This window comes from Grammomys surdaster, unplaced genomic scaffold (assembly GCF_004785775.1).
Source record: "Grammomys surdaster isolate TR1022 unplaced genomic scaffold, NIH_TR_1.0 63, whole genome shotgun sequence".
Lineage (NCBI taxonomy): Eukaryota > Metazoa > Chordata > Mammalia > Rodentia > Muridae > Grammomys > Grammomys surdaster.
Genome location: NW_021604565.1, coordinates 4,482,863 through 4,503,029, shown reverse-complemented (window position 1 = coordinate 4,503,029; position 20,167 = coordinate 4,482,863). Strand labels below are relative to the sequence as shown.

The 20,167-nt window shown below is 41.8% G+C and overlaps 1 protein-coding gene across 4 annotated transcripts in view; it reads right to left on the bottom strand.

Annotated features, from left to right (window-relative positions):
- Pag1 (phosphoprotein membrane anchor with glycosphingolipid microdomains 1) overlaps positions 1-20,167 on the bottom strand; it is a 137,592-nt gene that overhangs the window by 92,606 nt on the left and 24,819 nt on the right. The window lies entirely within an intron of this gene.

The following is a 20,167-nucleotide window of genomic DNA, read 5'->3' as shown; positions in this document are numbered from 1 at the left end:
TTCACACTTTGTTGTTAGTTTTATGTATATATATGTATTCACCAGGGAAACAACAGCTTCACGTGACAATACAGAACGAGTGAGACTGAGCCTAACTAATATGAGTAGCTGTCTTCACACTTTATTGTTAGTTTTATGTATATATATGTATTTACCAGGGAAACAACAGCTGCATGTGACAATACAGAACGAATGAGACTGGGCCTAACTAATGGAGGCTTTGTCCCCACAGCGGCTTTATTTCTAATAAGCAGCGGGACATTTTATTAACCCAGGCACAACCTCGCGCACAAAGACCTGCATACAAAGCAAGAGAAAAACACAAATGTGGAGTCTTTCCTTCTATTTTTTCCCTCGAGGCACAATTTCAGGGGCTGTCACATAATCAGGTTTCTCATGGTTGCTGACTGTGATCAGGTTTTCAGACACCATGCTACATGACTCCGCCCATCTGTGCCTCAGACAGTGCACACAGCACTGCCTGGGAGCCATGGCACCATCACCCTGCAGGTGGGATAGGGAGCTGCTGTCCGAAAGGTGAATTGATGCAGCCTGCTAAGGGTAGGGTCAAGTTTCAAACCAGTGGATCAGATTTCACTGTGACTCTGCCCACAGACACTTGTCTGTATGCTGAGGGCATGGCATGTGTTGTTTCCTCTGCATGGCTCTATTCCAGTGTATGTACACATGATCATTACTAAATATCATATGTGCTCACAAGAGTCATGGAAGGTTAAATGAAGGGTCTCTAATTTCACTATTAGTATTTGGTTGGGAAACCCTTGAGTGGATAGGACAGACCTATGATAATTCAGTTCTTGCTGAATTAGGATAAATGAGTTTCCTGAGTCATCCTAGCATCTCTCTGCTAACCAGGGTACAGTTTTAATAGACACATGGCTTACCACTATTGGTTTCAGATCTTGTCTCCAGCAAATTGCCTGGATGGCCCTCAGGAGTAGATCCAGCTCTGCCTTCAGGAGTCAGTGCTGCCTACTGCTGTTCCCTTGATCCCATCCTCCACCAAGGAGGCCAAGCCCTCAGGCTAGGTCAGCAGACATTTGTACAGGTACAGAAGAAGGAACACCAAGCCTAGCCTTCCTCTGATGTAATGACCAAAAGTCTTTGGACTCGCTGGCTTCCCTCTCGGTATTGCCCACTATCCTATGATTCAGAGATAGTGATGTCCAGTCCTTCCCACACTGATTCACAAGGGTGATAGATGGGTCAAAGTCCTGAACAGGAAGCACTGAGAGTCATTTAATGAACCTGTGAGGGTGCACTCAGGGTTGGGACACCAAGTCAAGCTGAAGCACCTGCACAGTCAGTCACCGGGTTAGGATTTGGGGCTGATGAAATATTTCTTTTGAAGTCAGGGAGGCCAGAATCAACCAATCAACAACAAAAGCAGCTCAGAAACTGACCTTTCCACTCCCAGCTCTCACCAGGAAGAAAGAAACAGAAATCTTGTTTTTATGTCAAAAATATAGAGTAATCTTTTTGGTTTCCCAGAGATTAAAAGGAAGAAAAGATATATGAATACAAGGCCCATCTAACTATATACCTGTTTTATTTTAATGTACCCAATGTCTGAATGGGCATATACCATAATTTAGTATTTATTACTGTCTCTCTATATATTTCTGTCTTCTGTTGTCAAGTCTGGTAAGCTGGGAAATCTATCAATGCTTTCTGGTGTGCATGTGAAACTGCTATGGATAATTACACATTAAAGCGTGTCTGATAGAAATAATTATGAAGAATGAGGACTGTTGATTCCATGGGAGGCACATTTGGTGAGAGCCCCCAGTCTTTCCTGGAATGTCACAGAACCATCTAATTAACAGACACTAGTGCACAGGGATCAACAGAACTAACGAAATGTTGAGAGATCTGTGGACCAGCAGGATCACCATTGCTCAGGACCCCTCTCCAGGAAAACAAACTGCAGGCCACAGGCCACACCCACTGTCAGAATCTGCAGTTTTACAGGACACCCAAGTTACTCCTATACATGTTAGTCTAGGAAACCTAGACTCAAGGCCTGTCCAGTTCAACTACTTTATTTTACAAGTGAGGAGGCTTCGGGCCCAACAGGCTGAGGGACTAGTAACCTGTCCTTCTGTGGGACTCCAACATCTAGATTCCAGTGTTTTACAGCCTTTGGCTCGCTCTACAACACTTTTCTTCACATGACCCTACTATGGGATGTTAGGATTTAAAATGTGAATAAGCAATTCTCCGTGCCATACCAAGAAGCATGCCAGGCTGCTTGTGTTTGCTTGTCAAGGGTCTGTATTCTTTCTCTAAAGATTTAATTACATGTGTGTACATGTGCATGCAGGTTGTGTACATGTGAGTGCTGGTGCCTAGGGAATTTAGACGAGGGCATAGCATTTCCTGGAGCAGCAGTTACAGGCAGTTGTACACTGCCTGACCTGGATGCTGGGAGTTGAACTCAGGTTCTCTGCAAGAATAGTGCATGTTCTTAACAACTGAGCCACCTCTCTACCTGATGTTCGTATTCTTCCAATGCCCTAAATACATTTCCAAGATGCTGAGGATGACGTAGAGAAGCTCACTGCTCAGGAGCAGGCTTGTTCACCACATGCTGCCCGGGGGGATGGGGGAAGCGGTGAGGACAGGGATAGCATGTGAGACTGGACACCCTGCTTTGAGGAGTGAGCTGAAAATGTCCCGATTTCTTCATAGCTCTGGTCCAGTGACACAGCCCTGACCACTGTTCTTCTCTGACTTCATTCTTTATGATAAGCTTAAGAGTCACAGCGTACACAAGGCTTTGCCTTGGCATCCTAGAGCCCCACCAAACTGTCAAAGCTGCAAGGATGTGTGCTGCAAATAAGCTCAGAATCACTGATGGTCCCAGAACCCTGTTTGAGTTGCCTCTGATCTGTAAGTTTTCTGAGGCATCTTCTAAGGCAGCTCCTCCCATACCCTACCAGTGCAGTTATTATATATTTCCTAAGACAGGCTTGGAAACATTAATTTCTAAGTAGGAGAACTTGATTATGGTTATTTTCCCCTAGATTTCAGCTGTGAAAGTAGCCAGAATGTAAAGGCTATTCAATAATATTCAGATTACATCAATGTTGCACCACTACTATTTTCAGAGGCTGAAAGGGCCGGGCAGGCCCTTCACCAGTCTGTCTGGCAGACATCCGCCTCACTCACATGCGAATAGCAATGGTCCCCTCCCATCATATGGTTCCTTTTCTGGAAAAAACATTAACTTTTCCAGGTGTGAAGAGATTGTATTTTTGTCTGTAACTAACATTTTATCAACCAATTTATGAACCAGAAAGGCCCACGTTGGATACAACGGTGTTGTGCTGAAGGAGGCAGGCTTAAAAGCCACGAGAGTAGTTCAATCGGTAGCTCAGGACATAGGAAGAATATTAAAATGTTGCTGGAAGTAAAGTATTAAGAATCACTAGAAGGGGATCAATTGATCCATGAACTGATCCATGTTCTAGAGCTTCCTAAATAAACCAGGAGAAAGCCATTGCTCTCCGGAAAGTGCTGTGGGGTCCCTGGCTCACCTGACTCCCTTGTGGTTGAGGCTCTTGCGCTGGATGGAACCAACCTGTCACTTCTTCCTAGACTGGTCTCCACTATTCCCCACCTACCCAGTTCAAACCAGTCTTTCTGCCCTCTTCAGTCAGAGTCTAAGGTCTAATATTTTGTGTGTACAAAAATAAAAACCAGGTCTCTTGACTACAGAGCATTTCAAACCAACTGTGGAATCTTCTGATCTGCCTCCTCATCACTTTATCTTCTGGTGCTTCCAACATCCTCTGTCAACCTCTCCACATCCTCTCCAGGATCCAAAATTACTGCTGCTTACAAGAGCACCCACCTCCACACACATCTCCACAGAAAACACACACATGTTCATACGAAATACATGCACAAACACACACACATGAAACCACACACATGTATACACATCCACAGATCTACAAGCACACCTCCCCATCCATGCTCCTTCAACCTGAGAGGAGGCAGAGAAGGTGAAGAGCATAGAAGGGCCTTTGCCATCTTTCCTATCCTCACCCAATGAAGCAGCAGAGAAAGTGGAAAAAGAGACCAGAAAGGTAAAGGAAATAAGCACTTCACATTCCTGCTCTGTGACGGTCCTCCTCAGCTTCTACCCTGCAGCTATTCTGACTGGAATCTACAGTCCTCCCCTACGTGCTTCTGGACACTGGGTCCATGGATGGTGCTGCTTTGAGAGGTGTGGGGCCTTTTGGAGATGGGGCCTAGCTGTCAGAAAGGCCACTAAGGGCAAGCCTTTGATGGTTATATGTCTGGTTATATGTCCCCCTGGCTTCTCCTTGCTCTCTGCTTTCTGTGTGCTAAGCTGTGAGCAGCCTCTGCCTACGCCCCTGACACCATTCCCTGAGCTGTTCTGCCATGGTGGTCTGAAACACATGGAACTGTGAGCCCAAACACATCCTTCTTCCCCTAAGCTGTGTGAAGCAGGCATTATCACAATACAAACATGGCTGGTACAGTAAAACCTAGAGCACCCTTATAGGTCCACAGCAAAAATGGCCTCCATTTCGCCACCTTTCACCCACTCCTTTATGCTCTTTCTTACAGATGCTGGGGCTCTGCCATGAGCAGCAGAAGGCTAAGAAGGCGCTAAGTAAGGTCACTGGAACCTCTCTTTCCAACAGCAATCACACAAATTAGCAGCCAGATGGCGGAGCTTTGATCTCAGGTAGCCCTTTTGTTCTTGTTCTTCCATCTCTTCCTCTTTCTACTTTTCTTTATGTAAATTCCCTTTCTTTGCTAAATATTTCTTTCTTTTCTTAATAATAGAGAAGCAGCACCCCCCACTACCCTAAATTATGCAGTGGACTTTCCCACATTTGGGGAGATCAGCATATCCAGAGTGCTAAGGATTAGCCTCACCTTGGCAAACTACCTTTATGAGGATGCTCTTTCTCCTTCCCTCCTTTCTCCTTCCTTCCTCCCCTTCCCTTCCCTTCCTTGCATCTCTGTATGCAGGTGTCCAGAGAGTCCAGAAGACAGTGTTGGATCCTCTGGAGCTGGAGCTAGGCAGTTGTGAGTCACTCAGTGTGGGTGTTGGGAACTAGACTCCAGTCCTTTGCAAGAGCAGCAAGCTGTCCTAACCTCCGAACTATCTCTAATGGCCACCTCATCCTAGTACCTGTCATAGGACTAGGAGTGGAATCCAAGATCTTAACCACGTGAGACAAGTGTTCTCCTACTGAACTAAATCCTTAGCCCTCCGTTCTTACTTTGGCTCCACAGCAATGTTAGTATAAAAGCCAAATAGAACATGGAAGCCACTTCTCTAGGTAGCCTGGAAGACGACTACTGTCATGGAATCTTCGCCATCCTTCCATCCTGTACTACCTGTCCACTTTCTTTTTAGTTCCATCATCTACTCCTCGATCAGACAAACAGCCTTTCTAACCATACTATAGCTTACAGTACCTCTGTGGTTAGAAAATACCGAGTTTCTTGGGAGATCAATATTTAACACAATGGCTTTACTTCTGGATGTTTACTTTGCAACAAAATGTGCTAAATGCGGCTAAGTCTCTCAATGAGAATAGCTTATTAATCATGGCCACCATGGTAAATTCCTTCTGTAACATTCTTAACTTCCATTTCCTTTGTGTTAACCCATTTAGACTGAGTTAATGACACCCAGGAGAGTCTTTCTAATTTGGGTCCCCTAAGAAGAGAGACCAGCAAGAGTAGGGTGGGAGGCTCTGCCCTGTGAAACTGAAATGGCCCATTAGAAAATCAGACACTGAGGAAACATTTCCTCTTACATGAACCAAATCATGTAAGACATGGACTAAAATCAACCCACAACCTTCTGTTGAAACCCCAGAGAAACCACTAGAAAATCTTTAACAAGAAAGGTTACAGGCATTGTAACAATGAAGAAGACAGCCTCCCAAACGGGGAAGGAGACAAATCTAGATGCTGAGTCCTGTCTCCTTTTAGCAAGTAGCTTCAATAGAGCGACTAGTGATTTCAGCCTGTCTGAGGTTATGGGGTCCTAAGTTTAACAACTATAAATTTGCTAATAATAGCTGACAAAATCTTTAAGTAGTCTAGGACCAGAAAGAATATAGGCATAAAAGTTGGAGGATAAAAATGATGGGAGGACATAAAAGCTACTAGAAGAAAGAAATGTGAACCACATGCTACAACAAAAATGAAAGCGATGGCGCTTCCACTAAAGACATTAGCTAGGTCGCAAACATTGAAAAAGGAACCCTATTTAATCAGGTGACAGGGAAACAGAACACAGTCCCAGAAGGTGTGACAGTCATGAATTATGTGACAATCATGAATCAGGTGCTGATGTGGCCAACGAATACCACCCAAGAGTGAAGGACACCAGGCCTGTCTTCCCAGGTCTAGGAGTTGGTGGTGAGGTGAGTACAAACTTCCCCCTGCTTCAAGAAAAGATGTCTCATGATGTTACCAGACCCACATGGGGACAGTGTCTCCACACGGTAGAGAACAGTGAGGAGCAGCAAGCCTTCCATGGAAGAGCAACCCTTAGACATCTATGATTTAGGGAAGCATTTTGGGAGTGGATTGTCTAATTCTTCCTAAGAGAAGTTAGAAATCTGGAGTTTCTATTACACCATACAATGCTTAAATACATGCTACCAATATAAGTAAAAAAATAATACTTTACTAACATTTAATGGGTCAACAAAATATGCTTGAGGACCTGTACACCCCTTTTAATAAAATGTCTATTTCTTTGGCCCATTTCATCTTTCCCACGGTGCCCTTTTGTTGTGTGGTACAAGGAATAGAACCCAGACCATGAAGCATACGAGGTGAGTTACACCTCTGGGCCACACATGTGTGAGCATGAGCATCGTTCTCCCAGCAGTATTCTCTGTTGTGTGGCTCATACTGAGTTTTCTTAGCTCTTTGTTTTGCAAATGGGCTTTACAATTATTCTCTTCCACTCTGTAGCTTGCCTTTCCAAACCCCTAAGAAGGGTTTCTGCAAGGCAGCTTTTACAGTATTTATCAATATTTCCTCTTCTGTATTCTTTCCCATAAGTGCTTTTGTGTCTGTCTAAACCTCGGGTGAGTGATGAGTACCTTGTATGAATCAAGTCTGCATTTTCTACCTAGTTCCACTGGTGCTCTTCCTTCTTTCTTTCTGCTCTTTCACAATTGTTGCAGCTATTCTAGTCCTGGTCTTACTATATAAATTTTAGTATAATTTTTCCTAGGTCTACAAAAAGCTCTTGCTGAGATTTTTGAGGAAAACTGTGTTAAGCCAGCACACCAACTTTGGAAGAAACAGCATCTTCACTACATGGAGTCTTCTCATCCATGATGGCAGCCTGCTTCATCAGCACACAGGCCTTCTCACCCACAGTGGCTCCCTGCTTCATCAGCACCCAAGTTTCAATGCACAAGCTCTTCTGAGATTACACCCAATATTTTTTTCATTTTTTCTGTTTTAATATTCTCCCTTTATGAATTAACTTTTGAGCACAGTTGTAGGTTTGCAGTAAATTCAATGGAACATAGAGAATTCCTATATATGCATGTCTTTCTCCCAATATAGTCTCCATCTAATAAAAATCCGACCTCACAAGTATTCATCAGCACAATTAATAATATATGCTGACATACAATTATTGCCTCAAATCATAGCTTACATTAAGGTCCACTTTCAAAATGTTAGTTTATATTTATGTATTTACTTATTTTTTGAGACAGGGTTTCTCTGTGTAGACTGGGCTGGTGCTGGAACTTGCTCTATAGACCAGGTTGGCCTTGAACTCACAGAGATCTGCCTGCCTCTGACTCCTGGGTGCTGGGATCAAAGGCATGTGCCACTACTGCCTGCTCTGTGTATTCACTTCTAATACAAAGAGAGCACTACTGATTTCTCTGTATTTCTCTTAGGTCCTATGAGCCTCTGACCTTGATCACTGTTTCCAGGAATTATTTTGCAGATTCACCATGACTTTCCTGCCGAGATCATTATCTGTAAAGGTGACTGATTTTGTCTATGTCTTTCTGTATGCTATTTCTTTCCCTTGTTGTATTGCAGTTATTACAGTCTATTGTATTACACTGGGTAGAAGTCATAAGACTGTACACCCTTGCCCTCTTCCCGGCCTCAAGAAGAAAGCATTCACCCTTTTACCATTTCTGTGGGTTCTGTTTTCTTAAACCTTCTGAGATGAGTAACTTGACAGTTGTTTAGAATTCCATTTTGATTTGTCTACAGTGATTTTAAGTGTCCATCCTTGTATAAGTGTAGTGGGTGCTGTCATATGTACATGTGCACGTGTACAGTATGTATCATGGTCCATGGCTTTTTATCACTAGAACTTTGAGTGACAAAATCTTTATTCTTCTTTGTCCTGTTATCCATGTGTATATGCTTCATATACATACATACATACATACATACATACATACGTATACTTCTTCTACATATGTTTAGAACCACATTGGACAAGTATAAATTTGCATGTCTCACTCTTATATAAAACTTAGGGAAGTCCTCAGGAGGCAGAGGCAGATGGATCTCTGTGAGTTTCAGCCTGGTCTACATGAGTTCTAGGACAGCCAGGGCTACATGGGGAAACCCTGTTTCAACCAGAGCAACAACAAAACCTTTGGAAATTCTATAGTCTTCAGCCATATTTATATTCACTGCATTTTTTAAAATTTCTTGATCTGACAAGATTATTATATCTTTTTAGGGAATTTCCTTTAGCAAATTCCTTAAGGAGATCTAGTGGTGATCAATTTCTTTCACTGAGGTACCTTGATTTCCTTTCCCTCCTAAAGGGTCTTTTTCATGGGAAACAGGATTCTGGGGAGACAGCACCTAAAACATGGAAGTGTCCATTCCTTTTGGCCTGTGTAGTTCCTGGTGAGTAGCCCACTGCCTTTCAAACTGCAGCCACCCCATGCCCTTCCAATGTCAAGCCTCGTCTCCTTGCTGTTAGTGTTCACTAGCATGATGAGTCTTGGTACGGGTTTCTTTTGTTTGAGGACAACTCAGTAGATTAGCTCTATACTGTGGCTGTAACAAATTTTCACAAATTTCATACCTTATAATGTCTTGAATTTATTGTCTTTTCAGATCCAGTGGTGAGAAGTTATGCACTCCACCTAGAAGTCCAAAGGAGGAGCCATCTTCTAGGACTCCCCAGCTTCTAATGTACCTTGCAGATCTTGACTGGTGAGCTTGCATCCCAGTGCCCTTTCTATCTCTTTCTTATAAAAACTCTTGCTAGTATATTGGATTCAATTAGATAAGAGAAGGTTTTTTTTTTTAATCTCAAAAATCCCCAATCACCCCTGCAAAGTCCTTTTATCATAAACAATAATGCATTCACAGTTTTAGGATCACGGCATGTGCATCTTTTATAAAAAGAATTATACAGGCAACTACATAGCATTTCTTATGTCTGTAGATTTATAATTTCTGGTCAGATTTTGTAGGTTTCAGTTTCTTATTCAGATCTGTTTCAGTCCCCTGTCTTTTCCTATTCTTAGGGTGCTCCAAAGATACAATGTTAGATTTTTCGAATACTCTTAACCTTCCTGGGGTTCTGTTATTTTATTCTTCAGTCTACTTTCTCTCCATTGTTCAGACTGAATAATTTCTATGGTTCTAACTTCCAGTTCACTGACTCTTTGTCGTGTCCCCTCCGTTCGGCTCTGCAGCGAATCCACTGAGGTCTTCCTACTGGTTACTATACTTTTCCATTCCAGGAGGGCACTGCACTAGATCTTCATTGTATTTCCTACTTGTTTGTTAGGGTTTCAGTGTTCACATTTGTAGCTCCTGGTTCGTGGTTGTTCACTGAGGCATTTCAAAGATGGCGCTCGAATGTCTTTAGCTTCCAGCTCTCACAGCTGTCATCCAGTGTTGGCCTCTACTGACTTGACCCTTCTCCCCTCACAGAGGTTGCTAGCTGCCTTGTTCCTGGTGTAACAGGGTTTGGCTTTGTTATTTGGTTTTGTTCTTTGTCTTGTTTTTCATCAGAATGTGGATGTTTGGTAAATATGTTAGAAATTGCTGGATCACTTGCATTCTTCTGATATCAATTCCAGCTAGGGAAGCTGGGGCGAATCAGGGGAGGAAAGGTATTGTTAGTACTCCCTGGTATAACTCTGCTGATGTCTGGGGGGAGGACTTCCTCTGAAGGCCTGACAGGAGGGAGACTCTGGGTCTCTATTTGGTCTCCATTCATACTTTCCTGGCTTGAAGGAGTCGCCCATTGCTTCTTGTGTGATGTCTTTATGACTCTACTCCAATGGGAGAAGAAAAAGGCTCACACTATTGGAAGTGGGCCATCCAGGCCTCTCGATGCTCTTTACTCGTATGGAGCTGGGAATGCAGGTTTTTGTTAGCATCGACCTGAAAGGACTGCTTTTGTCTGTGACACTGCCCGATAAGGAAGGCTAGGGAACTGCAGCCTAGCAGGAGTGGACATCTACTGCTTTCCATCAGTGAGTGTGTCAGAATGGAGCCATGCATTTCTATAGAATAGTTCCTTTGAGTGTAGAACCGTTGATTAAGAGTTTTCTTTCAAGGCCATTCCATTTCTGGTACTTTAACTTCAGAAAACAGACTTTATTTTTTACTGGTGTTGCTCTGTGCTCGCTTGCTAATTAGTCTGTGTTGGTGCTTCTTCTTCTTCTTCTTCTTCTTCTTCTTCTTCTTCTTCTTCTTCTTCTTCTTCTTCTTCTTCTTTTCACAATAATGTTTTCTACTCCAAATCTGGGGTATGTGAGGTAGAGGGAAACCAAGGTAACATATCATTGGATTGTTTGCTCAGGGTCCACAGGTGGTTTGTCTTGATTCCCCATCATCTTTAGATTCTTACATTTGATTCATATACAATACATTGAGTTTTAGTTGGAATTAGAGGAACAGAGGATAGTATGTCTATGGCATCTTTCTGGAGGCAGAGAAAATACTTCCCTTTGTATTGAGGCTAAACTTAGAAGTGTCATTAAACAAGGAAATTGCATTTGCTACACTGAAAAAGTTTTATCAAATAGTAGCAGAAGGTTACATGAAATCAATTTAGAATGGTTATCAAAGACTTGAAGGGTTTTTAAGTAATATGTTTTAAATATTTTTTCAAAGAAAATAGAGATGTTCACTTTTGTTTAGAAAGAAGAAAGAGACCTTTTCTGTGTGAGTGATATTTCATAATTACTACCAAGAACTCAAATGTTTTAGCTCTTTTCATACTTTGGTAATTATTTGAGAGAAGCTTTCTTTTCTGTTTAGTAAGAAGCAGCTACCTAGGACTTACATCTTATCAGATTATGCCTTCTCCCCAGTGACCTACTTGCAGGGTGCACATGTGAAGTGGCATTACTAAAGTGCCACTAAGGTCTTAATGTGCATTCTAGCTGACATTAGTAGCAAAAGCATTCGATAATAATGAATAGATGTCTCTGTAACATACATTGATGTAAGGTCCTGCCGATTAACACAAATGGATTGCTCTTAAGAAATTAAGTTAAAGGTAATAGACTCACATAAGATATGTAAAGGGCAATGAGTGTAGCTGCCACTGAGAAGGCACTTGAGAGACTGTACGCTCTCTGAGACAGCTGGACGGCTATGGGGCCTTCTCTTGCAGAAGTTCTGAGGAACTTGGGGCTCTGATTTCATGCTCCACATAGCAATTAGAAGCAAATGGCAGTTTCCTGGGCTAGACACTAAATTCACTACAATATTTCTTCATGCAGCTATTACCTCGTTGCTGGGTGAACAGAAGGAAACTGCATGGTACAGTACTCAGTGAACTACACAGTAAGTACTATCAGGCTGTTCTGAAGACTTAGGAGAATTAAGCTCTGTCACCAGCTTGACTCACAGCCAATCCAAAAGTCTCCAAAAAAGAGTATGTACCAGTAAGTGACAAGTAGTACAGACTAACTAGCTGACAGTCACATCACAGCATTGAAAATTTGCACTATGCTCTATGAGGGACAGCCATTACTACAGGAGGCCATTCTGTAGTCAACAAGAGAGTTCAAACACCACACCTTCCCCAGGACACCACTCGGGGAAACACTAGCCCATTCCTGTCCTGTCTTTACTGAGAACTGTCCACCACACAGGAGACTATGTGTTTTTTCTGTCAAAGGACACATGGGGCATGCTGCCAGAGCTGAGGTCTGCCCACAGCTCCAGTCAGTTGCCTTAGAACTAAGAGAATAACGCTAAGTAAGCTGAAGGCTTGTTTGGTCCCAGTGAGTGTTCTAGATACAGAACCGAGTTGTCAATCCAGTCAACTACACTGTGTTTCACAGTCAAGATGTGAAGTTGTTGAATGCTATAGCTTACATTGTAGCAGGCAAGCGTTTTGTTTGTTTGATTTTTGGTGGTAGGGCTCTGTGATCTTTTCATATACAACGCTAATTGCTTTAGCAAGCATATCATATTTTTACTATGGCTAACATACAATGGCTAATAACCAAATTTTGGTCTAATTAATAATGAAAGCATACTCTAGATCAGAAGGTAGAGATAGTGATGTAAAAGAAGAGGCACTTGCTTTGCTTTTTTGAAATAGGACTATGGTAAAAGAGCTCAGGCCTCATGCTAGTTCTTGCTCTTATTGTAGAAAAAGGAAAAATGTGCCCTTGTGTTTAAATGTTCATCTCAGCCACATGGTCACTTATTATTTAATTTCAGCTTACCCTGGAATCCATATGCAATGCCTGAGTGCCATTAAAAACGGTTAATAAAATGTAATTTCTCAATCATACTTCATATCAAATGTAAACATCAGTTTAAGATGAACAATATACATTTAAACATGAGAGAAAAATCCCACAAAACTTTGAATAAGCAAGGTAAAAAGTCTCCTAGATGCTCAAGGTCAAGTTTACTGTCCTCAGTCCTGAGTGGGAGGGGCCGTCACACGCTAAGACTCTGCTCGGTTGAACTAAAGCTATGAGGCTTTGTGTGGTAACTTTAGAAAGCACTGGTCTAAACTCTTAACAAGCAAAGCTTCAGAAAGCATTGTAACCCACAAAGTTACTATAGGCTGGAAAACTCCAACCCAAAAGTCCAAAGTCCAAAATGTCCCCAAATCTGAAACTTGATGAGAACTAATTTGATGCTAATTTTTTTAAAAAAATTATTTTCTATTTTTTTTTTGCATTTTGAAGCATTTAAGACTTTGAAATTTAAGACTGTGAATGCTTAGCTAGTAAGGTTTATGCAGATATTCTAACATCGACAAAACTCTGAAATTATTCTAGTCCTAGGCATTCTAGATAAGAAATCTAGTATTTTGTATGTTTGTGGGGTGGGAGGGGAGAAACCCTGCCCCCAATGAAGAATTAAAAAACAGCTCATAAATAGCAAGAGAGAATAATTTTTTTTTTGTTTTGAGACAAACAGTAACAGTGCAAGAGTCTCTTTACACACATATATGCACCCACACCAAACAAAACTTAGACGACTTTGATTGAATCTAAGAGGAACAAATGAGCACAGACTGCTCTACCTCACAGCTGGGGAAGTACAAACTAGGTGTATGAGAAGTTGCAACCTTTTATGCAATACTCTAGCAAATGAAATCTATGGTAATATCCAGTTGTGATATGGATGATGCATGATGGGACCTCTCTCACACTGTCGGAGGGAGGACACGTAGGCTTAATCTCACTGAAAACATTCCCATTTCATGTCAGAATGGCCTGGGTCAGTAACTGACGATAAACATTTCTCCTCTTGGGTGTTATCTGAGAACAGTTCCAAGAAACTATGGCCTCCAAGCTAAGAGTTATTTTATAATTTTTTAAATAGAACAGATAGCAGAGACCAATATACTCTGCAAAGCCTATATTATGCACTAAATGTTCATTTATAGAAAAAGTTTTCTGAACAACAAAGAGGCTGTGTATGTATGTGCATGTGTAAGTGTGTGTGTATGTGTGTGTGTATGCGTGTGTATACTTAGTCCTGTATTCACAAGCAAAGAAGACAATAAAACTTAAGCTAACATCTACAGTGACCGGATAGATGATCTGTTGAAGAGTCATATAACACTAGTTTACAAGGCAACAAAAATAAACTGCAGCTAGATGCAACCGAGTAAAAGAAGCAAGTCACAAGACACACAGAGCATATCTCTGCTTGCATAAGGTCCCAGAGAGCACTGGGGACACATGCATGGCCAGTGAAGCCAGATATTACCTCAGGGGCCAGGCACTGAGGCAGAGAAGCCCTCAGCTGGAGAGTATACTGCAGTCATTCATGTACTAGATACTAAGTCGTAGTTATAAAACCCAAAGTGGCTGTGAAGAGCCATAGAGTAATTCTATCTGCTGCTCACCATGATTTTAGGGGGTTCACAGTTATAAAAACAGAAAGACATTGTAGTTGTCACTAGTATCCTCTCAATCATGTGTACATATATGTAATTAGTGGGGAGAACACTGACTCAAAGCTCAAGATCCCTGCATATGAAGCATTACTCTTATTTCAGAAGACGTTGTCTCATTTTATCAAAACCTGCTCAATATCTAGTATCCCAAAGAGCTTTGGTTCTGAGCATGCTCTGTTGACTGTGTGTTATTTTTATAGCAATTCCTTCCCAAAAGGACTTCAAGCAGCCTGAGTGATTTAGAAGTTTGTGAAAAATAGAACACTGTGCCATGAGAGTAGTTTGTTAAAATTACAACTGGACATTAATACTATTTTTTAATGATCTTTCATTTCCCCAAAGTCCATTACTGCCTGAACAGTAGCTCATGGCACTAAGACAACATTCCGTAATCATTTTTAATGGCCCTCTATCTTTCCCTTTAATGCATTTAACCCTGCAATGTGGTTTTCCTTGCAATGAGTACACAGCAAAATGACTATGATATATTTAGGTCTAGTAAGAGGGGGCAGGGCATACTGACACAGAAAGAGAGCTAGGAAGAGCTTTCTCAAGGGAAAGAGCCTGAATGAAACTGTCTTGCTTATTTAATGCAAACATTTAAACAACCACATTCTACATATAAATCCTGGGGGGGAAATCCAGCTTAACATGTCAATAGAAAAGCCCAGAAATGCTAAATTCTAAGAAAGGTAAAGTTGTAGAGAGTGTGAGATGAAAGGCATCAGATATATTGAAGAGGTACATTTGTCATCTTAAAGGAGAAAGAAAAGTTAAATCAGCAAACAATTTTGTCTTTCTTGGCGGCAATAGCTGGCCTCTTTGTATTCAGTTTTTCGAATAAGCATTGTGCTCACTCTAATTGTTCACCCTTATAATTCAGTATGTTAAATGGCATTTACAAGTAGGGATTTCCTGAATTCTGTGAAGAATTGAAAGAAACCTCAGATTTCATCAAACTGTCAAGCCAACACACTTGTAATTTTTTTACTTTTTGTATGCTATGAATTGCAGGTGTTTTGCCTGCATGTATGTCTGTTGATCGTATGCCTGCCTGGTGCCCTCAGAGACCAAAGAGGGCACCGGATCCCTGGAACAGGAGTTAGATAGTTCTTGGTTGTTACAAGGGCTCTGGGAATCTAACCAGTACTCCTAACCACTGAGGCATCTCTCCAAGCCCAAGTTAACATATTGACCTGTTCATCTTCATGGGTGCTAGAGAAAGACACCCCCAGACTGTCCGCACATGTTTAGTGTGCCGTATCTTCTGCTTGATGCTCAAATTCCAGTGGTGTTGGAGAAAGGCTGGTGGATATCATGATTGCCGTAGGTTTGCATCACAGCAACAGAGTACAGGGATCTTGTGTTGTCCTTAACACAGACTTCCTCTGCAAGGAGACAATATCCTTATCTTGTCAGGCAATAGACAAGCCTACTCTGTTTGCAGGGAAGTACTATCTCTTGCTTTCATAGATATTCATATCACAAATTTTCTTGAAAAGATAGCTCAGCACAAAAAGACTGTGAATGTCTCTGCCCATATGACATATTAAATATGAAGAGAATATGGAGAATACTCTTAATATTTTCAGTTTTTTCAGAAAGACAAAGCTTTGAAGACTATTAAATGAGGTGTGGAGTTACCAATTAACTGAAGACAGATTGCTCCGCTCAATACATGAACGCTGAATATCTTTCCCTTTACCTGGCATATACCTTAACAATCCTAAATTTCTCCTCACAAATAAAAGGTCTAATTTTTGTAGTTCATCTTGTTAATATAAATATCATTTTTAATGTTTAAAAGATTACCCAATTCTCCTGGGGTGGAGAATTACAACAACTACAATGACCACATAGTCTAAAATCTTTCTAAACTTTCTCTTAATTTGTTAAATACCTTTTTAAATTCAATAGGGCTCTATACACATTCAATGAGTGTCCTGTGCACATCCTTTGGATGGACTATAAAACTGCAAGACAGAGAGGTGTACTTGTGTGCTGAGCATTAAGTTGATATTCTGTATGTAGTAGTTCTTTTATTTTCCAAAACTCTATGAGAAAAGGTTTGCTATTTGAATGAAGACAATTAGACAGACAGAACACTGAATTTTCTCAAGGCCACAGATATTTGGTTACTACAGAGCAGATTTAATGCTGGATACTGGGAAGTAGCTATTAAGACAATGTCATCAAGGAACTCATAGTCCGACAGAAGCAAGGCAAGGAGACGTCTACAGTATGAGGAGCTCTTGAAGCTGTTAACATTATGGGGATGGGAGCAGAGGGCCCTAAAGGCAGACTGTGCTGGACAGTCAGGATAGCTTCTCAGAGAAAGGAGACACTGAAAAGTAAAGCAGAAATTAGTAGCCGGATGCAAGGATGGCTTACACAAAGTCTCAGCCCACATCTGGGCACCCTGGTCGCATAGCTAGAACCCAGGAAAGTGTAGAAAAGCAGGTCATCAACCATCAGGAGTCTCATCTCTAAAGACTCTGTCTGCCATGCTAAGGAGGCAAAAGTATCTGGAGACTATGTTCAGAAGAAACAGTGTAATATTTTAAAGAATAACATGAACAAATCAATATCTTAGAAAATTCTTCCAGCATCAGGTAAGAACATAGTCTTGGCCAGATCTGGCAGAATGCAGACTAGCCAAAGACTTCAAAACTAATATGGGACCAGTACTTAGCAGACACAGCCTAACAGACCTTAAAGGATGAAGCTACGTCAGACTGATCTGTCTTATCTGTGATGGGAGACAGTAAGACAAGCCCACAGGGAGAGAAGATGTAACAGGACACCTGTGGAATAGAATGGCAGAGGTGGGTATCTGTACACTGTAGGTGAGAAGGTCATGGTGCACAGGTTCACTTTGTGTCAGCACCAAGGGAGAACTGACAAGAGAAACCAGTACTCCTCCTCCATATGTACCTGAGAATTCAAATACATGGATGGATAACTCATGGCAGCCCTTGCTATATGCCGAAATCTATGAAACCTTTGTCCATCAATCAATGGCATACTTTATCATATTTCTGACAGGTATTTGCCAAGCTACATAATTAAAGCAAGTACTTTTACAATAGTGGTTTAGATACCTGCCTGAATTCAAAAGAGAAATTCATATATGTTATAGTGACAATATCATTTTTAATAATGGGATTTAAAAGATACTCATTCTAAATGTGATTTCATTTTAGATATATGAAGTATGACAGATCTATAGACTCTCTGGATCTCAGAGAGAAGGTTTTCATAAACACCTAACAACTTGCCATCAAATAATTATGTCCTCCTATATATCTATTATATTTTCTTTATCTAAAATTTAATCTCTCATCACTGAGCTGATAGGACAAATTAAACAATATTTTAATTTTGTAAATTAAGATTTTTCCCTTACTGTTTACAGAAAAAAAAAAACCACTGAAAATTGTTTCCTCAGTGAAGCCAATGGAATATGCCACTTTACTGGTCAGAGGACATGGGGCCTCATAAGTAACTCATTCTTTAATCTCTTCATCTGATTGAAAATCTGGCACTTATTTCTTGTACTGATAAACTTCAAGAGAAAAAAAAAACCACAGCAAAATGCAGGGAGTAGAGGCCAGAATGTGAATTCTGCCATCTCTCTGAGGTGCAACCAGAGCTCTGGCAGTACACATGCAACTAGACAAGCCGTACCACCCATGTATGCATGTGTTTCACAGGCTATACTGTGTATTCGTGCATTAAACAGGCCATACCACATATGCATGCATTATTCTGTTGGGTTAAGGTGTGTCCTGGACCAGTTGTTGTGTTAAAGTGTGGGTCCTGTGTCCTTCTCACCATGTGGCTAGGGCCACTCAGGGAGACAAAGGCGCAGGAAGTTTGACTGCACTGTCTCCATGCAAGTGCCAGGTGGGCATTGGGCTATGGGAAGCCAAGGGATACTGCTCCAGGGGTGAGGAGTGCAGTCTGAGGTACTGGGGGAGCCCGAGCTAGCTGGTTCTCAGGCTCTTGGGCACCCACATGGGGCTATGGGAGCCATGGGCTGAATTGGTCCACAGCCGAAGGGGAGAGAAACAAGAGAAGCTCCAGCTGTGTCCCGTGGGGATAAGAGTTCTTGGCTTGTTTCAGGGGTCAGCTTGCTTGGGTTGGTGGTCTCTGTGGCTGAGAATGCAGAGATCTTCTGCAGGAGATTAAACAGAGGCTCTGCAGATGAAAGCCTGCTCCACTGTTCCCCACAGCGGATCCCGATGAAAGAGAACAGTCTGCAGTCTTAAGATGTTTATTGTCATGGTGGAAAGGGGATGAGAAACTGTACCCCAGTTTTCTCATGGCAGGCCTGAGGTTAAATACCTTTTGTAAGGAGGAGGATCCAGGAAGGAATGCTTAATTGGCTATGCCCCTCTGGTCTTTAGATACCTCATTAATATGGAGATCTGTCTTGAGGTTCTGTGGCCTGTAGTCACTCCCTCTACCTGTGGAGGGGATAGTAGGGGCTTTGCCCTACATAAATAAAGGACACAAATCCATGGAGGGCTTCAGCCTTGTGTCTGGAGCCTGGAGTCTGGGAGCATGGCGAAATGTATGGTGTCCCTTAGGATCACCTGGGGTCTCTGGCAGTTTCTAGCCTGTGTTTGACCAGAAACCAGGCTGCCTTTCATGGTCCTACATTAGACAGGCCACACTGTCTATGTATGTATTAGACAGGCCACACTGCACATGTGTTCATTAGTCAGATCACACCACACCACATATAGATACATTAGACAGGCCACACCACACATGCATGTGTTAGGCCCTGATCATACATGCTTTAGACAGACCACACCACATATGCATATGTTAGACAAGCCCTGTGCATGCATACATTAGACAGGCCATATTGCACATGTCTGCATTAGACAGGCCACACAACATATGCATGCATTAGACTGGCCACACTGCACATGCATGCATTAGACAGGCCACACTGCACATGCATGCATTAGACAGACTACACCACACCTGTGTGGGACAGGCCCTGAGCATGCATGCATCAGACAGCCCAGACCACACCACATATGCATGCATTAGACAGGCCACACTGCACAGGCATGTACTAGACAGGCCACACCACATATGCATGTGTTAGATAGGCTCTGTGCATGCATGCATTAAACAGGCCACATTGCATACCATTCCACTCACTTCACCCTTTGACAAGGTGGCAAGGGTGAGGCCTTAACAATATGTACTAGCATGTATCAGAGCACTTGGAGAGATGGCTCAGTGGTTAAGAGCATTTGCTGCTCTGTGCTCAGCATCTGTATGTGGTTCAAACTATCTGTAACTCTAGTTCCAGGGGCCTGACCCCTTTCTTTGGATTTCTTGGGCACTGCTTGCACATGGTACACAGACATACATGGAGGCAAAACACACATATACATAAAATTTAAAAAAATATTAAAAAAAAGAGCAACTGAGTTTTTAGCAAATATTTAGGGAGCAAGGGATTAAAGATATATACTATGCCACTCAAATCCCTGAGGGTCTTCATCAATGGGTATAACCAGCCTCACGTCAAATATATTCATAAGCAAAAAAGGATCAGTTGTGAGCATACACAACCTTTTTCTTGTTGTTATCCCCCAAACAATTACAGTGTATCAACTGTTTGCAGAGTGTCTCAGCTACTTTTCTATTGCTGGGATAAGACACCATGACCAAAAAAAAAAAAAAAAAAAAAAAAAAAAAAAA